This window comes from Protopterus annectens, chromosome 2.part0 (genome assembly GCF_019279795.1).
Source record: "Protopterus annectens isolate FY-2018-M chromosome 2.part0, PAN1.0, whole genome shotgun sequence".
NCBI classification, from domain to species: domain Eukaryota; kingdom Metazoa; phylum Chordata; order Ceratodontiformes; family Protopteridae; genus Protopterus; species Protopterus annectens.
Window position 1 is genome coordinate 1697652141 of NC_056728.1, and position 15969 is coordinate 1697668109.

Sequence of the window (15969 nt, forward strand, 5' to 3'; positions counted from 1 at the left end):
AAAGTAACCCAAGTGGTCCTGACAGGTCATGTTTCAAGCTATTTAGGAAACATCCCGGGATATTGTCGGGGCACATTTTTAGTTGAGCAAGCGCTGCCAGGACTTGCTCCCAGTTACTAGTTGGGAGTTATGCTAGTAGGTATTTCATGGGGGAGGTAGGGGGAGTGGGGGGTAAAGTTTGAGCTGAATTTGTCAGCTAGCAAATTCACTATGTTACTCTGCTCAGTGAAGGTGGCACCATTGACCAGTTTGGCACACTGATGTGGGCTGCGTTTGAGGTTTTGGACATAGCTATAGATGGTCTTGTGGTTGTCTTTAGCCTGTGCAACTATCTTGTCCTTGTAATGTGCCTTGTTGGACTTAATTAGTCCTCTTAGCTTTCTATTTAGTTTAATTAGACCTCTTAGATTTCTGTTTAGTTTAATTAGAGAGCTCATATTATTATATGAGTTGCTCTTCTGATTTTAGCCATGACTTTTTTCATTTTGTTATATACCCTATTAATGTTGGGATTCCACCAGTGTGGTTTATTTTTAGAGTTTGTTTTGGGCTTCCTTTTAAAGGGTACAGCAGCCTCTACACAGCCATTTACATGGCTATACAGGGTCTCTGTGAACAATTCCCCATAGGTTACTGTGAACATGAGGTTGGGAGGGGCATTGAATTTTGACAGACTATCACTTAATAGCATGTAGTTTGCTTTGGAATAGTTCCTAACTGTTACAGGATTTGCTGGGGTTACAGAGTTGATTTTTATTTCAAAGGAGACAGCTTTGTGGTCCAACCTCACCAACAGGGATATGACATGGGGGGGGGGGGGGTGCTGTGCTCTTTCATATCGGTAAGTACCAGACCCAGTATGTTTGAACCTCTGGTGTGTGCACTATCTAGTCAAGAGTATTTGTGTGAATAAAGTCCAGAAATCATTGTGCCTGCAAGTATGAGGCAGTGCATGTGTCCCAGTCTTTAGACAGGTAGTTAAAGTTTGCCAAGAATAGGGTATTTGGTTAAATGGTGAGTGATTCCACTAGTTCTAGGTATGAGCTATGGGATTCTAGGGACATAGAGGTGATCTATAGCTTGCTAGGATATGGTTTGGGATTTTGTCTATGCTGATTTGCATATGAAGAACTTTCAGGGTATTGTTCTGTTTAACCAACTTAAGAGTTATGCTTGTTGCCAACATACATTGAAACACCTCAACATGTTGTCCCTGTCTGTGCAGCTGATTATCTAAATGTGTGGAAGGCACTAAAGCCTTGCACTGCTGGAGTACTTTCTGCAGGTTTAAAAATTATGTTCTCATATTTCAAACAAGCACAAACTATTTTTATAGTGGTAGTACTCTTTAGGTTCTAGGTCTTAAACTGAATTTTATAAGTCACAGTAAACAAAGTATTACATTTTATTTTATTCATCTAGCTAAAAGCTTTCATATGAGGCTAAAGGGTTCTGTCTGTGTTACTTGGTTGTTGAGATATTTAGAAAAATGTGAAAATGATGTCTATATAAATTAATATCATAAAAACAAAAATTAATACCTATTCACCTGTACTAGACAGAGGTCAAATATTAAAGCAGTTGAGTTCACTATCCTGTAAGCTTTAAGATGACATCTTTCAATATTTGACAACGAGTTAACTGCAGATGCACCTGGGGGAGTCACTTGGATGTAATGAGAAACCATGTCTTGGTAACAGCACAGATATCTATATTCTACAGAATGAGGAGAGCTTTTAGGGTGTGGAGTTTCTTGTTTAGGCTGCTAGCATTGAGCTGTAACACCTTTAGGTTTCTTTGGGTTTTATTTGCTATGCCGGTAGGTTTGTCAGTTTGGTATTGCTTAAAGAAGCCTCTAAGGAGGTGAATAAAGTTTTACCCAATATTGTGAAGTCTAGGGGAAACAGGTGCAGACCATCCTTTGCAAAGCACCATGGTTTGTCAACCATGTCTCCCCATGTTGACAAATATTGAATCCCCCTGGAAAGACACCGGAAACTATGCCAATTATTTAAGTCAGTCATCTTTTGTTTGCACTGTGGCATCATCCTTGGTGAAGGTAGAATGCTGCTCCATGCAAGACACATACCTGCCTGAGACAAATATTCAGAGAAATCAACAATGTCTCTCTTCATATAGTCCACTGAAGTGCGCCTTAGGCCACATGGACTATGACAGAATCATACTGGTGCCTGTGGTGTAGGGACCTGAATGCCTAACTGGGAGGATCCTGGCTCCAGATAAGCATCTAACCATTATCTTCTTTTTCTTCATTCTGGTGACTGGGGCATCTGTGTGTTGTACAATGCAGCCCCTATCAGAACAGTCCTGGGTAATGTGTTTGCTTGCCTTATGGGCTTTGCTGTTGGGGCGCCACTAGGACGAGGTGTATGTGCGGTGTTTGGCTTTGCTTTTGGGGAGTGTTTTAGAGATTGCTGAGGATAGGTATTGCTGTTTATAGGCTCAGGAGGTCTTTGAGGTCTGGGAAAATTGCTTTATAGTGCCTCAGCATAAGTTGGCTTATGTGTGTGGTGAACAGTGTGTTTGGTGTGTGTGTGTGTGTGTGTGTGTGTGTGTGTGTACTTGACAATCTTGTTAGTATAAGAGATTTTTTGCCTCCAATGAAATTGTGTATGTACATATCTCACATACTGTGTTTGTTTCTCTAAGGATTAAATGGTTGTCTGTGAACATGAGACAATTGTTACATTGTCTTAGGCTGCCCATATCTACCAAGCTGGCTAAGGTGACATTTAGAACATTTATATCCATGTTGTCCAGACTTGTATTTGGATGGGCTACTATAGATTGTGAACTGGGTTATACAGAGGTCTCCTTGGCTGGTCTCTGGGGTTTGGCACTACACTAGGTTATATTGTGCTAAGATTTGATAGTAATGCTGTTTAATAAGCAAACTAGATGCTCTAAGCTTGTCTCCATGCAATGGCTTTGTTTTAGTCATACTTAGTACAGGTTCAGTTCTAAGGGTAGTTTTATAGATAAAAATTGAGTTTCGATGCATTTGTGTCTGTACTTTTTACCTCTTGATGTAAAAACACCAAGATTGCTTGCGAATGTAATGCTACAACAAAACAGCTTAAACAAACTACCTTTCTGTTGAAGCAAAGTTGAAACTGTCCCTGATTTCACAGAATATCCCTGACTTTGCCTTAAGTTTTTGGTCCATGCCTCTTAAAGTCTGTGGTTTTCAGGCAAATCATTAAGGACTATAACCACTAAATGATGGCAGACATATGATAGGTAAGATAAGAATGACTGCTGTAGATATAGCCACCTGGTGGTATGAGCACTGGATCTAGGTAATGATCACTGTTATGTGACACCCTGGTCCCATGAACAAATGGAAAAAAGGGGTTGATACCAATACCAGTTTGACTTTTCAGAGTTCATATCCTTCAGAAAATGCATGCTGATGCAAAATCTATTATTCTAGTAACTATGTAAGTACATGACATTAATATTTAAAGTCTATCCCTGATTTTGGGCTTTCTTGCTCATTATGTTTTTGGTTTGTACATTATCCTTGCCTTAAGAGGTTAAGAGATACAATTTTTTCATCACTATCAGATGAAGTTTACACAACAAAGTGGCTGTAGCAGGTGGGGTTGGGGGTCAGCTTATGGATGAAAGTAGTTTACCCCCTGGTTGTTTTGTTAGTGAACTAGCTGACTTTCCAGGATTAATATGCATTTCTCTGAAATTGGAATACTTGTGACTATTTATGTGAAATAAAACTGTCAATCATCCCTGATTTCTCAGAATGCAAATTATTTTACACACATCTGTCTGTTCCTCATAAAATCTGTAGTTTCTAGAATATCAGTGAGGACTGTAGTCACTAAATAATGACATATATTTAAGTTTCAGACTTCATTTCCTTAACTAAACGCATGCGAATGCAAAGAAAAAAAATGCGGTTCTATTAACATTCTGTCTGTGATCCAGGGCATTTGCCCCTCATTGTTTTTTTAGCTTTGTCCCCGATTCATGTGCCACGAAGTTGAGAATTATCATCTTTAATCAAAATCAGGTAAGGTTGACAGAGCATAGTGGTTATAACTGTTGAGTGGGGCTTGCAGCTATTTGTGGATGATGTAACTTGCTGTACTGTTTTATCAGTATAAACAGCCTGTCTTTGTAGAACTACTGTGCATTTGGTGAAATAAGTTGTATTTTTACCACTGCCAGACATCTGAAATGTACACACAGTCAACAACTGAATATAATTGTTGGGTATTAGGGCTGTCTGTGGATGAGAATGTCTGACTCTGGCAGCCATGATCAGGTTAAACAGTCATTAGTTTGGCTTTGCAGGACATTTGGATAAAGCAAGTTAGAATACTATATTGCAGCTTTTTTTTTATCTCAATCGGACATTTGAAGTGCATACAGTCAAGTTGTTGTAATTAATGGTTATAGATTTCAGTGAAATATAGAATATGAACATGTATGTGTGGTCCAAAAAAGTTTGTATGTGTGTGTTGGGGGGAGTGGATATGGTTTAAAAAACACCAAAGGCCCAAGCGTACTTAATCCGCCAATGAGAGGATGGAAAAGGACAAGAAAGAAAGACTTACAAGTAATACAATGTAAATTCTTTTATCTCACAGTATAACATGAAAGCAGTCATATTTTTCAATATTATTTCTTAATAACATAATTAATGCAATATATCATAAGCAATATCAATCAAAACAGTATAGTGCTCTTCATCCAGTTACATTCCTTGGTATTCTGGCACTGCCAGATTTGATATTCTTGTAAGTACTTTTGTGCCCTACTTAGTGTAATACTGCTCTTCAGTCTAATATTAATATGTATTTTTTAATTTTACTAATGATTGGGGGAGCAGCTGCAACTATCTCCTTTGAAAGAGGCAGCGGTTATTTTCAATATCATCAGATGCTGTCAAAAAAAGAAGAAGATAAAAGTTGAATTAATAGCAGTCCTCGACGGTCTCTGTTCCTTGAACATTGTCCCCTGCATGTTTTACAGTTTATTCATGTCCTTCATATCTGTTAGTGTAGTGATCACTACACTAAAAATCAGATGCACCATCCCCTCCCAATTTTGCCTTTCATTTCTTGGTCAAGGAAGTACAACATGTTTGTTTGTCTTTTCGACTTTTCCCGGTTAGGGGTTGCCACAGCAGAACTCCGGTCCACTAATGATTGGCAGTAGATTTTTATGGTGCCGAGTTGCCAGCCCGATGCCAAACCTTCAGCGAAGGCACGCCCATTCACACATGTCTTTCAGAGGCCACTCAACCGCATGGATGACATGCAGACTCCACACAGAAGGAACTCCAGCCAAGAATCGAACTGGAAAACCTCTTGCTGTGAGGCAACAATGCTACCACTGTACCACCACCATGGCAAATAGGGTAGTTGTATTATAGCTATAAAAAATTATTCATCTTGAACCGTACTTGCTTCAAACAACTACAGAATACATTACTGTTACATACATTCACAGAAAAAAAATCAATCAAAAGTTTGCCATGACCGCCACAGTGTTTTTCTACATCTAGGAAATTTTTTTTCCAAACACCTTTATTGAATTATCACTTGTGACATAAGCAAATTTACATTCATATAAAAGTAATCACACTATAATTAACATAACAAATATTTTACTTCACACATATTGCTGTATATCATATAACCTAAGCAATGTTACATAAATTATTCAATTCCTGCCTTTTTTAACAAGAAACATCTTTATTAAATCCTCACTTACTAAATAGACACTCATACATTTATACAAATGAAAACAAACCACACTAACACAATTCTAGTTGTACGCATTTTATATCACAAATCATACTGACATACTCCCAATTGCAAATATTATACATAAGTTATCTACCCAATCTTTTTCAACCATTACATAGCTCATTTAAGTCCTACCACCTTTTAAACCTCACTCCTCACTTGTATGTATTGTTCTGACAATTCCCATTTTTTCCTATGTAGTTTGCTCCTACCCTTTGCTAAAGATATCAATTTCAGTTGTTTTATCTCTGTTACTATATTCACTACTTCTAGTACAGTCGATTTCCATTTTCTAGTAATTGCTTTTTTGGCAGCCACCATTAGACACAGCAAAGCCTTACCATACCTAGGCAATTCTGATTTTGTATCATAGCTCAGAAAAATAATCTCCCTCGTCAGACCAATCTGCCCACCCAGCATCTCCACCAGTGCATCCCACAGGGAATCGTTAAAGTCTGCCAATCCACCTCACTCCGAGAAAATATCTTCAAAATTACCTCTTTCTTCCCCGTCACACCTCCAGCATTTGCTGTCTGCCTGAGGAAAAATTATCTGGAGTCTACTTGGGGTGTAGAAATATTTCTGTAACCATTTCCAGGCAAAAATCCTAAATCTTCTAGATTTTGTGGCATATTTGGGAGACATAGATACAGGTATATCCTCCCATTGTTTCTTTGTGAATTGCTTATCTAATTGTTCTTCTCAATCCTTTCTAACCTCCTCTGATTCATTCTTATATTTCTCGTCCAATATTTTATATGCTCTACTAATTATTCCTTTTTTAATGGCAGCTTCTGTTCTAGATTCTACTACATCTAGGAGATTTTAATACATATGAAATATAGAACTCTATCTGCCTCCCTCTCTCACCTACTTTTGCCAGCCACTGGGTGAACTGTTCAGGATGTCTTCCCTGTAGGTCACCATACTGGTGCCTCCACTGTTCTCTACTCCTGGGGATGCCATTTAAGGATAACTGCTCATCCGCCAACTTAATCAAAATATCTGCTTACTTAAATGGACCATCACCAACATGGTCCAAACTGGACTGGTATGATACTTGCTAGAGGTAGAGAAAGATTATTGTTTTTTCAGACACAAGTTTGAGGTCCTACCCTGAGCTCTAACAGAAGTGTTCATTTTTGCCACCATGTTTAAGTCAGCATGAGGAGCTAAGTATGAATCTGAAATTCCTAGGATGTGAACCACACCCAATGCAATGTGACATCACCAATTCAGGCAGCTAACACTCTGTGCTTATACCAGCTGAGCACCTAAAAGTGGGAGCTTAAGCAATCCAAATACATATACATCCTATTTACACCTGAAAGATCATCCAGAAACACACTGAGAATTCATAGTAAAAGGTTACATGTGACAACTCCCACACTTGTACAGATGCATAGTAATGCAATTCATAGAGATATATATGCTGACAAGCTTCATTTAACAACTTTGCAATTTGAAATAAAAATGATGAAACTTTCAATGCCACCATTTTATGTGCCTTTGATTATTGTATATTTGCAAATACTGAAGCAAAGCTACAGTTAAAGCATACAGTTTAAAACAGATGCATGTAAGATCAGAATAGAAGATGCAGGTTCATAACATTGCTGTATGTAAGAAAAATATTTTGGAAAAGCTTCTAAAGTAGTGGCAAGATGAAAATGTTGCTGGAATTGTTTAATTATGAAATGTACTGACATTACTTGGTGAAACACTGATTGTTTAATATACTGTATTTTCAAAATAATGCCCTTATTTAGTCAGATCAGTTGATAGGTGAACTGGTGCCCTGGCAAGTCATCAGGTCTGCCAGACTGAAGCCCCCTGAGAACAACTGAAGAAAAAATCCTCTATACTTTACTACCTGTAGCAAAAAGTTCCAATGCTGCTAAAGTTACACAGTTACAGGGGACTGACACGTACTAATTCATTCATTTAAACAGCCCTGGTTTAGTTGAATGAATCACAGTAAATTCTGGCATGCTAAAACTGAATTAACTGTAGAAATATAATGCTGGTATTGCACTTCCACATAATCGACATTACAAATCACCCCTTAACAGTTTGCACTCACGACAGCTGTCCCATTCACCCCTCCCCTGCTATAGCTCTTTATTTAGTACATACTCTGGTACCTGATAATAGCAATTCTCAGGATAAAACTATACACATATTTACTGCATTTTACCAAGTGAGTCATCACTAATTTACTGTGACAGACTCTCCCCTCCCAGTGCCCACACACCTTTACAGGCCTACAGTGCAATATATACTTTCTTATGTCTCTCCTAAGCCAAGAAGTTAAAAAAAACACACACAATTGTAATTGTGAAAGGTGAGAACTGTAGCTGCATAAGTATTTTCCTGTATTGCTTAACATTGCAGTATCAGCTAAAAACAGTTACCAGCATGCTTCAACACACTAAGGGCAGTCATTTTGGAACCTTCAGTTTATAGGGGAATGGAGTTACAGCCTCAGTGAGCAAGGCACTTCAGAGATAAATTTGTTGCTGAGGAGAAACAAATACTCATGGATACACTTAAGATATATGGAAAATGTCTTTTTGGAAAAGGCAGGCACAGCGAGGTAAGGTGTGGAATCAAATTCTGGCTTACATAAATGCTGTAAGGGAAGGAATCACATCTTGACATGGTGCAGAAACAGAGCTAATGATATTTCCTGTACCCACAGTAAAGCTAGTCAGAATGTTGTTACACACAGTGGCCACAGGTGGTGGATCTTTCACTATCCAAAGTGCAACACTGGATGAAGGTTATCTGCTGTCCCTAAGAGGATATGACTATGATATGAAGAATGATGGCCCTGAGTTTATTCAAGGTGATGTGGATACTGGCATTTTGTTACAGCTTCACCATCCGCACACAGGTGGTACATAAGATCACTGCTTACCTGCCTATTTCCAGCATTAGGGCATATATACTTTCATACTGTGAAGGTCTGTGTGTGTGTATATATATATATATATATATATATATATATATATATATATATATTTCAAATGTGTCCTCATCAGGTACTTCATCAATATTAGCAATAGCACCACAGGAACAGACAGCACATGGTAAGTGTGGACATCATACTTCTGTTACTAATTCAGATAGTTTAAACAGGATATATTACTTACACAGTTATGTATTTTTTCACAGGTGCAGCACTGCAAACAATCGAATGCTGTAGTGCACAACAGCAGGCCAATGTTGATCGTGGAATGGTTGTTGATGATGATGCCATTACTCTCATAGTCATGACACAGCCTCAGGGCAGTGGCATACAGTCACCAAGTGTACTGGCAAGGCTGCCTACACACCCTCAGAGACTCACACATACTGAATCATAAGGAAATACGATTATCAGTATGGGGGAATCACCTCTCAGCTCAATAACTCTTTCTTGCAGACAGGCATAACTTCTGGAAGAAGATCTAACAATGACTGAGGTTCCATTACCTGCTGGACAGTCACAGCTGGCTCCAGGGACATGAAAGGCCTAGTATGCACAGCAGCAGACATGCCGTGACATAGTTTATTCACATGCTACTGCCACTGAGCATCAGGCAGAAATGGTTACAGTGCTATAATGTATACATGAGAAAATTTACAAATACATGAGAATGGTGGAGGCCGGGGACAATGCCATGATGACCCACACATGGAGCATGATTGCACACATGGTTTCTATGCAGCCTCTATTGGTGCATTACTGAAGAATTCACAGACATATATTAGGGACCAGCAACTCGGCACAGTAAAACTCTACTGCCAATCATGAGCAGACAGGTGATCCACTGTGATGACCCCTAACCGGGAAAAGCTGAAAGAAGAAGAAGAAGTGGACATGTCTAAGGGAGTATCTGCATGTGCAGACCAAACTCCATATGCGTCCTACTAAAGTGCTGCAGAGCATGCATGTGGACTTCTCCAAGAATTCTACATTATAGTGTAGAATCTCTGAGTCAAAGTCCAGGTCCCATAGCACTGTTCTGTCAATATCTACAGCTTTTCATGCATCCAGTAGATCATGTCATCACAGCAACTCAGCCTCAAGCTCATATGCTATCACTTACAATCTATTGGACCATCACCAACACTGTCATTAGAAGACATTATGTATGACACATTTCAAATCGAACACAATTTCAATTACTGTAATATACGCCTCAACTGACAAGAAAACAAAATGCAAAAGAAAGTACAAACCACTGTGCTGGAAATAACAATTGCACTTACCTGCATGCTTTTGGAAAAAGTCACAAACACGCACCTGTTAATCAAGTAAAAAACATTTTGTCACTGAAATAGCACTGAGATTTGCATTACCAAGTGAATGTGCCTTCATTAGCACAATTCGGTAATTCAGCATGTTATCAGCACAGCACTTCACATCCTCTTCTACTTTTCCTCCACCCCGTCCAGCTGATATAACTAGCACTTGTGCCACTGACCATGAAACGTGCAAATAATGATGGCTATGTCCATGTGAACAATATACTTGTGTATGACATATGGAGAAATGTCTGATGAAGAATGTAAACTGAGTATGCACTACTCAGCATAGCCCACTGGTAGAAGTGCACGCATGCAGTGAATGTCATAGGTTATAGTTATGGATTATATCCTGCTGCTTTGTCTGTACTGCGATGTACCATGCACAAGTCTGCCAGAGGGGGTACTGTGCTGCTGCAGTCGGCAGACCACTGTCACTGTTGTCAATGGTGAGACAAATAACAGAGGAAGATGCACTACCTCTATCAGTCACTGGCTATGGCAGCTGTGCACCAGACTGATGCGTGATCATATTACACAGAATGCAATAGGCCTTAAACATTCTGATACAGAAGCCCCACCTTGATTTGTTCAGGTAGCAGAAACAGGCATTGAGCAGGCCACTCACTCCCTCAATGCCTATCTGTGGCTAGGACAGGATGGTGTTATGGTGCTCTTCTGCAGTGGTCTGCAGATTAGTGTCATCAGCCAAGGTTTGAGAGGGTAGCCTGTGTCACGTGGAAAACATAACAGGGAAGGGAAATAGCAATGTGGAACAAAGTTACATATTGGGAATTTACCAACTAGGTGACCATCAAGAATCTTACCATGCACAAATTGGTGGTACAGAGAACATGTTTGCCATATGTGGGAATCATGGGTACTTCCAGAATGCTTGACCGACATGTTGGTTATGCAGCCACCATGTATCACACACACTACCTGGCAGTTGAATGGTAACCCTTCTTGTTGCAGTACCTCTCACTTTGTGGTTCAGATGAGGCCTTAATAGCCACATGGATACAATCTGTTGCAGCAAGCAGATGAGGGAAGTGTGTCAATCCACAGAAAGCACACATTGTAATGGCTTGGATGGGTGGTAACATGGGAAATAGATATGCTCATTCACATGAGCCAAGAACCAAGAAACCGCTGCAGTATCCTCAAGGCAGAAACCTGTGAGATACCAAAGGTCCCTGTGGCAAGTAGAACTATACATACCTTGATATCCATAGGAGTAGGACAACATCGTATTCCGCCACTTCCAGGTTGTGGACCATACATGTTCACCAAAGCCCTTAAATCTCCATGTCCACTCTGAATCTGTTAAGCAATTCTTGCTATGCAAAGTTGAAAGGAGTTATTCTCTGATTGTATTTCCTCTCTAAGGCTAGCAAGCAGAGCTCAGTGCACTGGATTATGGTGCAGCAGAGACAAGCAGCTCAAAGCAGGATACAGTAATTCTAGCAGCAAAATCAAGCATCTTTGCTGACTGCAAAGTGACTATAAAAGACAAGGATTCACTTTTTATAAGACAAGGGTACACTGCATACCTGTAAACCAAAAAGCAAGTCTTGAAAAGCAAAATGTGGGAAGAAAACCTCCCTTAGATTAAGTTGCATCTTTCACACACCTCTCTCATTTGCAGCTCATTATCTACTCATTTACCTGTGAAGCACCTTACAACTGTTAATCCACTGCACATAATGAGCACAGTTAAGTCTCTCAATTGCACCTTGCTGTGTTTATGTGCAACCAGTGCACATCTCCACAGTGCATTTGCATAAAGATTAATAACATCTCCTTACAAAAATGAATCAGATTTAGTTCAAGACATGTCAGGAAACAAAGGAGGTAAACTGTACCTGGTCTCTAGTATAGTCTTCCATTCTGAATGACATCAAGATTACAAAATGAGGGGCAAGGCCATCATAAATAAGCTACAGAATGTTCTGTTAGAGATGTTGCCAGTGAGGACCTTCTGGATGAAACTACTGCAAAGGAATCGTTTATTTTCTGACCTTTGTTTTTAGGATAGTGCTAACTATACTTTGGAATAACAAGATTATGTAGCTTCTGCCTTTTCTCAGTATGCAAGATCCACCTGCTATCAAGAGGTTTGTCCCCAGACACTACATGCAGTAAATGTGAATATTTGTCAATGCACATTAGGTTACATGAGTCCTATTTTAAATGGTCTTATTTTAAAATGTTCTTTTTGTCTGTGTTTATCAGAAGCTGTAGGCACATCTGAGGAGAAATTTCTTTAGTCATTTGTTTTTAAATATTAAACATTTCACAATGTGGGAAATACTCTGAGTAGTAATGTTTCCATTTTAAATTGCTGTGCTATCATCAACAATTAATTTTCTCAAGTGAAAGCATATTATAAAAAAATACAACAAATGTGCTCGATGGACTAAAAACAACAAAGCACAAAACTGAAATGAGTGAGGAAATACTGTGAGACATGCTACAACCATACCGCTCAACCTCTTAGAGCAAAAAATCTGGACAAAGCCTAAAATGATGGGGGGGGACAAATACAGACAGATTTGAAATATTGCTCTTACAAACTTAGAAAGTTGATAGAATACGTTTTGCATTAGCATGAATTTTCTGAAGGATGTGGAGTCTTACACGCAAAGGTTTGTCATCATTTAATGACTTCAATCAGCTATTTGCCAGAAAAGTACACATTTTAAAAGGAACACACCAAACATATGTGGCAAAAATCTGGACATTCTGTGAAAATCTGTACAGTTGAGGGGTATGGCTACAACATTAGGGTCAATCTGCAGTTTATCTCTACAACTCCAGGAAGTCCAAGGACTAAAGATTCCTAAAGGTGTGTGTGTGTGTGTGTGTGTGTGTGTGTGTGTGTGTGTGTGTGCTGGTGTGAGTGCACAATGGTTTCTCTAAAGCAACTAAACTAGGTGCAGGTGAAGGGGACAGTACCATAATAAATTACAACAATTAGTAGTTTTCATAGCTAAAAATTAAGATGAATAAGGAAAATAAAGGCTTATTTGCTGAACGTATATGATGCGCAGGTATGTGTGTGTGTGTGTGTGTGTGTGTGTGTGTGTGTATGTCTGTCCCACTGAGATCATAAATTTGAATGGCAAACTAATGACAATGAAGAGGAACTGGATTGGAAGTAGATGACTTTACAGCAGAATGTCTTTTAAAATATACACAGGAACCAACAGAAATGCAGGTGAAGCAACTGATCTAGTAAAAGAAATAGATGGAAAGGTTTAATTTTTAAAAAAGAATCTTTAGTCTTTAGTCTGTTGAAACAATATAACCAAACAACACTTACTGGTTTTATCAGGATAATATGAAGTGCATGAAAATCACTGACAAGCTAGTTCCAGTATCACTAGTCTTTAAGTACCAGCTCAAGGCATACCGCAGTGCACCAAGTCAAACAGTGGTATGCTTGTGCCTCAGACTGGATCTTCTTTACTGCTGTTGATGTAAGCAATGGAGTACAAAAGAACAAGAAAACATTTAAATCAGACAAAGGTTTAACAACAGAACTAACAAAATTAACATATGAAATGAAGAACCACTTTTTTTCTGGTGAAATGAATACTTAGCTAATGACTATATGTGATGCTCGCATTTCATTTTTGAATACAGTGAGACATTACATCACGGCCACATCTGCTTGAGTTGGTGGTAGCTCAGGTGGATGCAAAGGACCCCATGACACCTATGAAAAGAGTAGAGGTTCTTTATTTAGAAAAAACTTATGTAGAATACTATTTTAAAAACGTATATAATTACATATTTATACATTGTACACATTTCCATTCTTTTCCAATACTGTCATACAATCATAGACAATTTACTTTTCATTACTATGTTAAACTTCTGCCTTCATCATCTTATTTGAGCCCCACTCCTTTTTTTCAAAACCACCACTTAATTTTCCTTGAAATTACTGCAAGTCTCCATTTACCATTAAATGTGATTTCATTTAGCCTTTCATTCCAAATGGTCCATACAACATACACTAATCTTTTATCTATTTTACTAACATATTCCTTATTTTTATGGTGATTATATCCATACATAATCATATTCATATTTATTTCATTTACCTCCTTTATATTTTCAATGAAATTTACTTTACACAATTTTCCCATAATTTTACAACCCTTATATATTGTAAAAAAACATGTTCTGTAGTTTCTTCTTTGCCGTGACATTCTACTTGCTTATTACACCATGCTTTTCATACTTTTATAGCTTTAACTTTTTCATTCACTATTTTAACCCAAGGATTAACATAATAATACTGTATCAGTATATTTGTATGCCGCACTTTCCTCTCATTTTCTGTTTCATCAATTTTTATCTTCTATAAAATATTTTTTTCTTGATTACATTTCATTACTTCATTTAAACATACTTTTCCTCTTTTGAATTTTTAACATATCGCAATGCCACTTATATTTGTACTTTACTACTATCTTTTCATTTTTATCATTCATTCAAAACAAAACTTTATAGAAATTCAAAGAAGCAGCATAAACAATTGGGTTTATTAATTGTAAACCTACATCTTCCTTGTCCATGTATAAAAGTCCTCTCTTAACTGGATTCAGTCTTTAACCCCATATACACACTAGCTAAATATATAATAGTTTCCAGTATAACTGAATTACTGAAATAAACATTTTTAATAAATGATAGCCTGTATATTTTCCAAACAACAGAGCTCCTTTATTTCATCTATTATCCTATTCCGTTGTTCCTCCCTTACATTTTTAACCCTGAATCTTATTCCTAAAACATAGATTTCTTTCACTGAAGAAGATACTCCTATCTTTACTATATCACCCATTCCTTTACTTTTTTCATGCCTATTATACTTAAACATTGATATATATATATATATATATATATATATATATCAAACATTTATCTTCTTTCATCCAGACATTGTTTCTCGTAATCAATATAATATCATCTGTGTAAGTAAGCATGACTGGAATTGTTATCCCTTCATTAGTAAAGTAGCACCTCTCATGTGCAAATTTACATCTCTAACTAATACATTCATAACTAATGCAAATAATATACTTCTCAGAGGACATCACTGACATATGCCATTCTTTATATCTATTTCTTTGCTTAATCATCCATTCACTAAAATTCTTACTTTATTTTTATTATATGCAGAACATATATTCTTAACTTTCTTACTAATGTTATACTCTTCCATAATTGTCCACAAAAGCTCATCTTGTACTGTATCAAAAGCTTTATTAAATCTCCTATCACGATCTTGGTTTTATCAGTCCTGATTATAATATCATCCACAATTTATCCGTACAATGGATAATAATCCCGGGCATCCTTTTCCTTTTAAAGTATAGATGCTATCTTCCTTTAAAGTATATATGCTATCTTCCTTTAAAGTATAGTTGCTATCTTCCATAATACTTTTCATTTTACTTTCCATTCTCTTCGGAATTATTTTCATACAAACCTTATAATCTGTATTGTTCAGTACTACTGGTCTCCAATTTTCACTTTAATTTTTATCTTCCTTTTTACATACAAATATAACTGTAAAACTGCATAAATCTTTATACATAAAGTCTTCATTTGACCACTCATTCATAACTTTTAAGAAGTACTTTTTTTCTGCCAATCCATAAAATTCTTATAAAATTAGTATTGTATTCCACATGGTCCTGAAAGTAACTGTAAATTAACTTAACTACCTTATCTAATTAATATAAATAAATATTGTTTTTAAATTCTTTATGTTCTTGTTCTGTCATTTTTTAACATGCCATTCTTTTTTGTGCTTTCTATCTTGAAACATTTTCTTTACATAATTTATAATAATATGCATAAT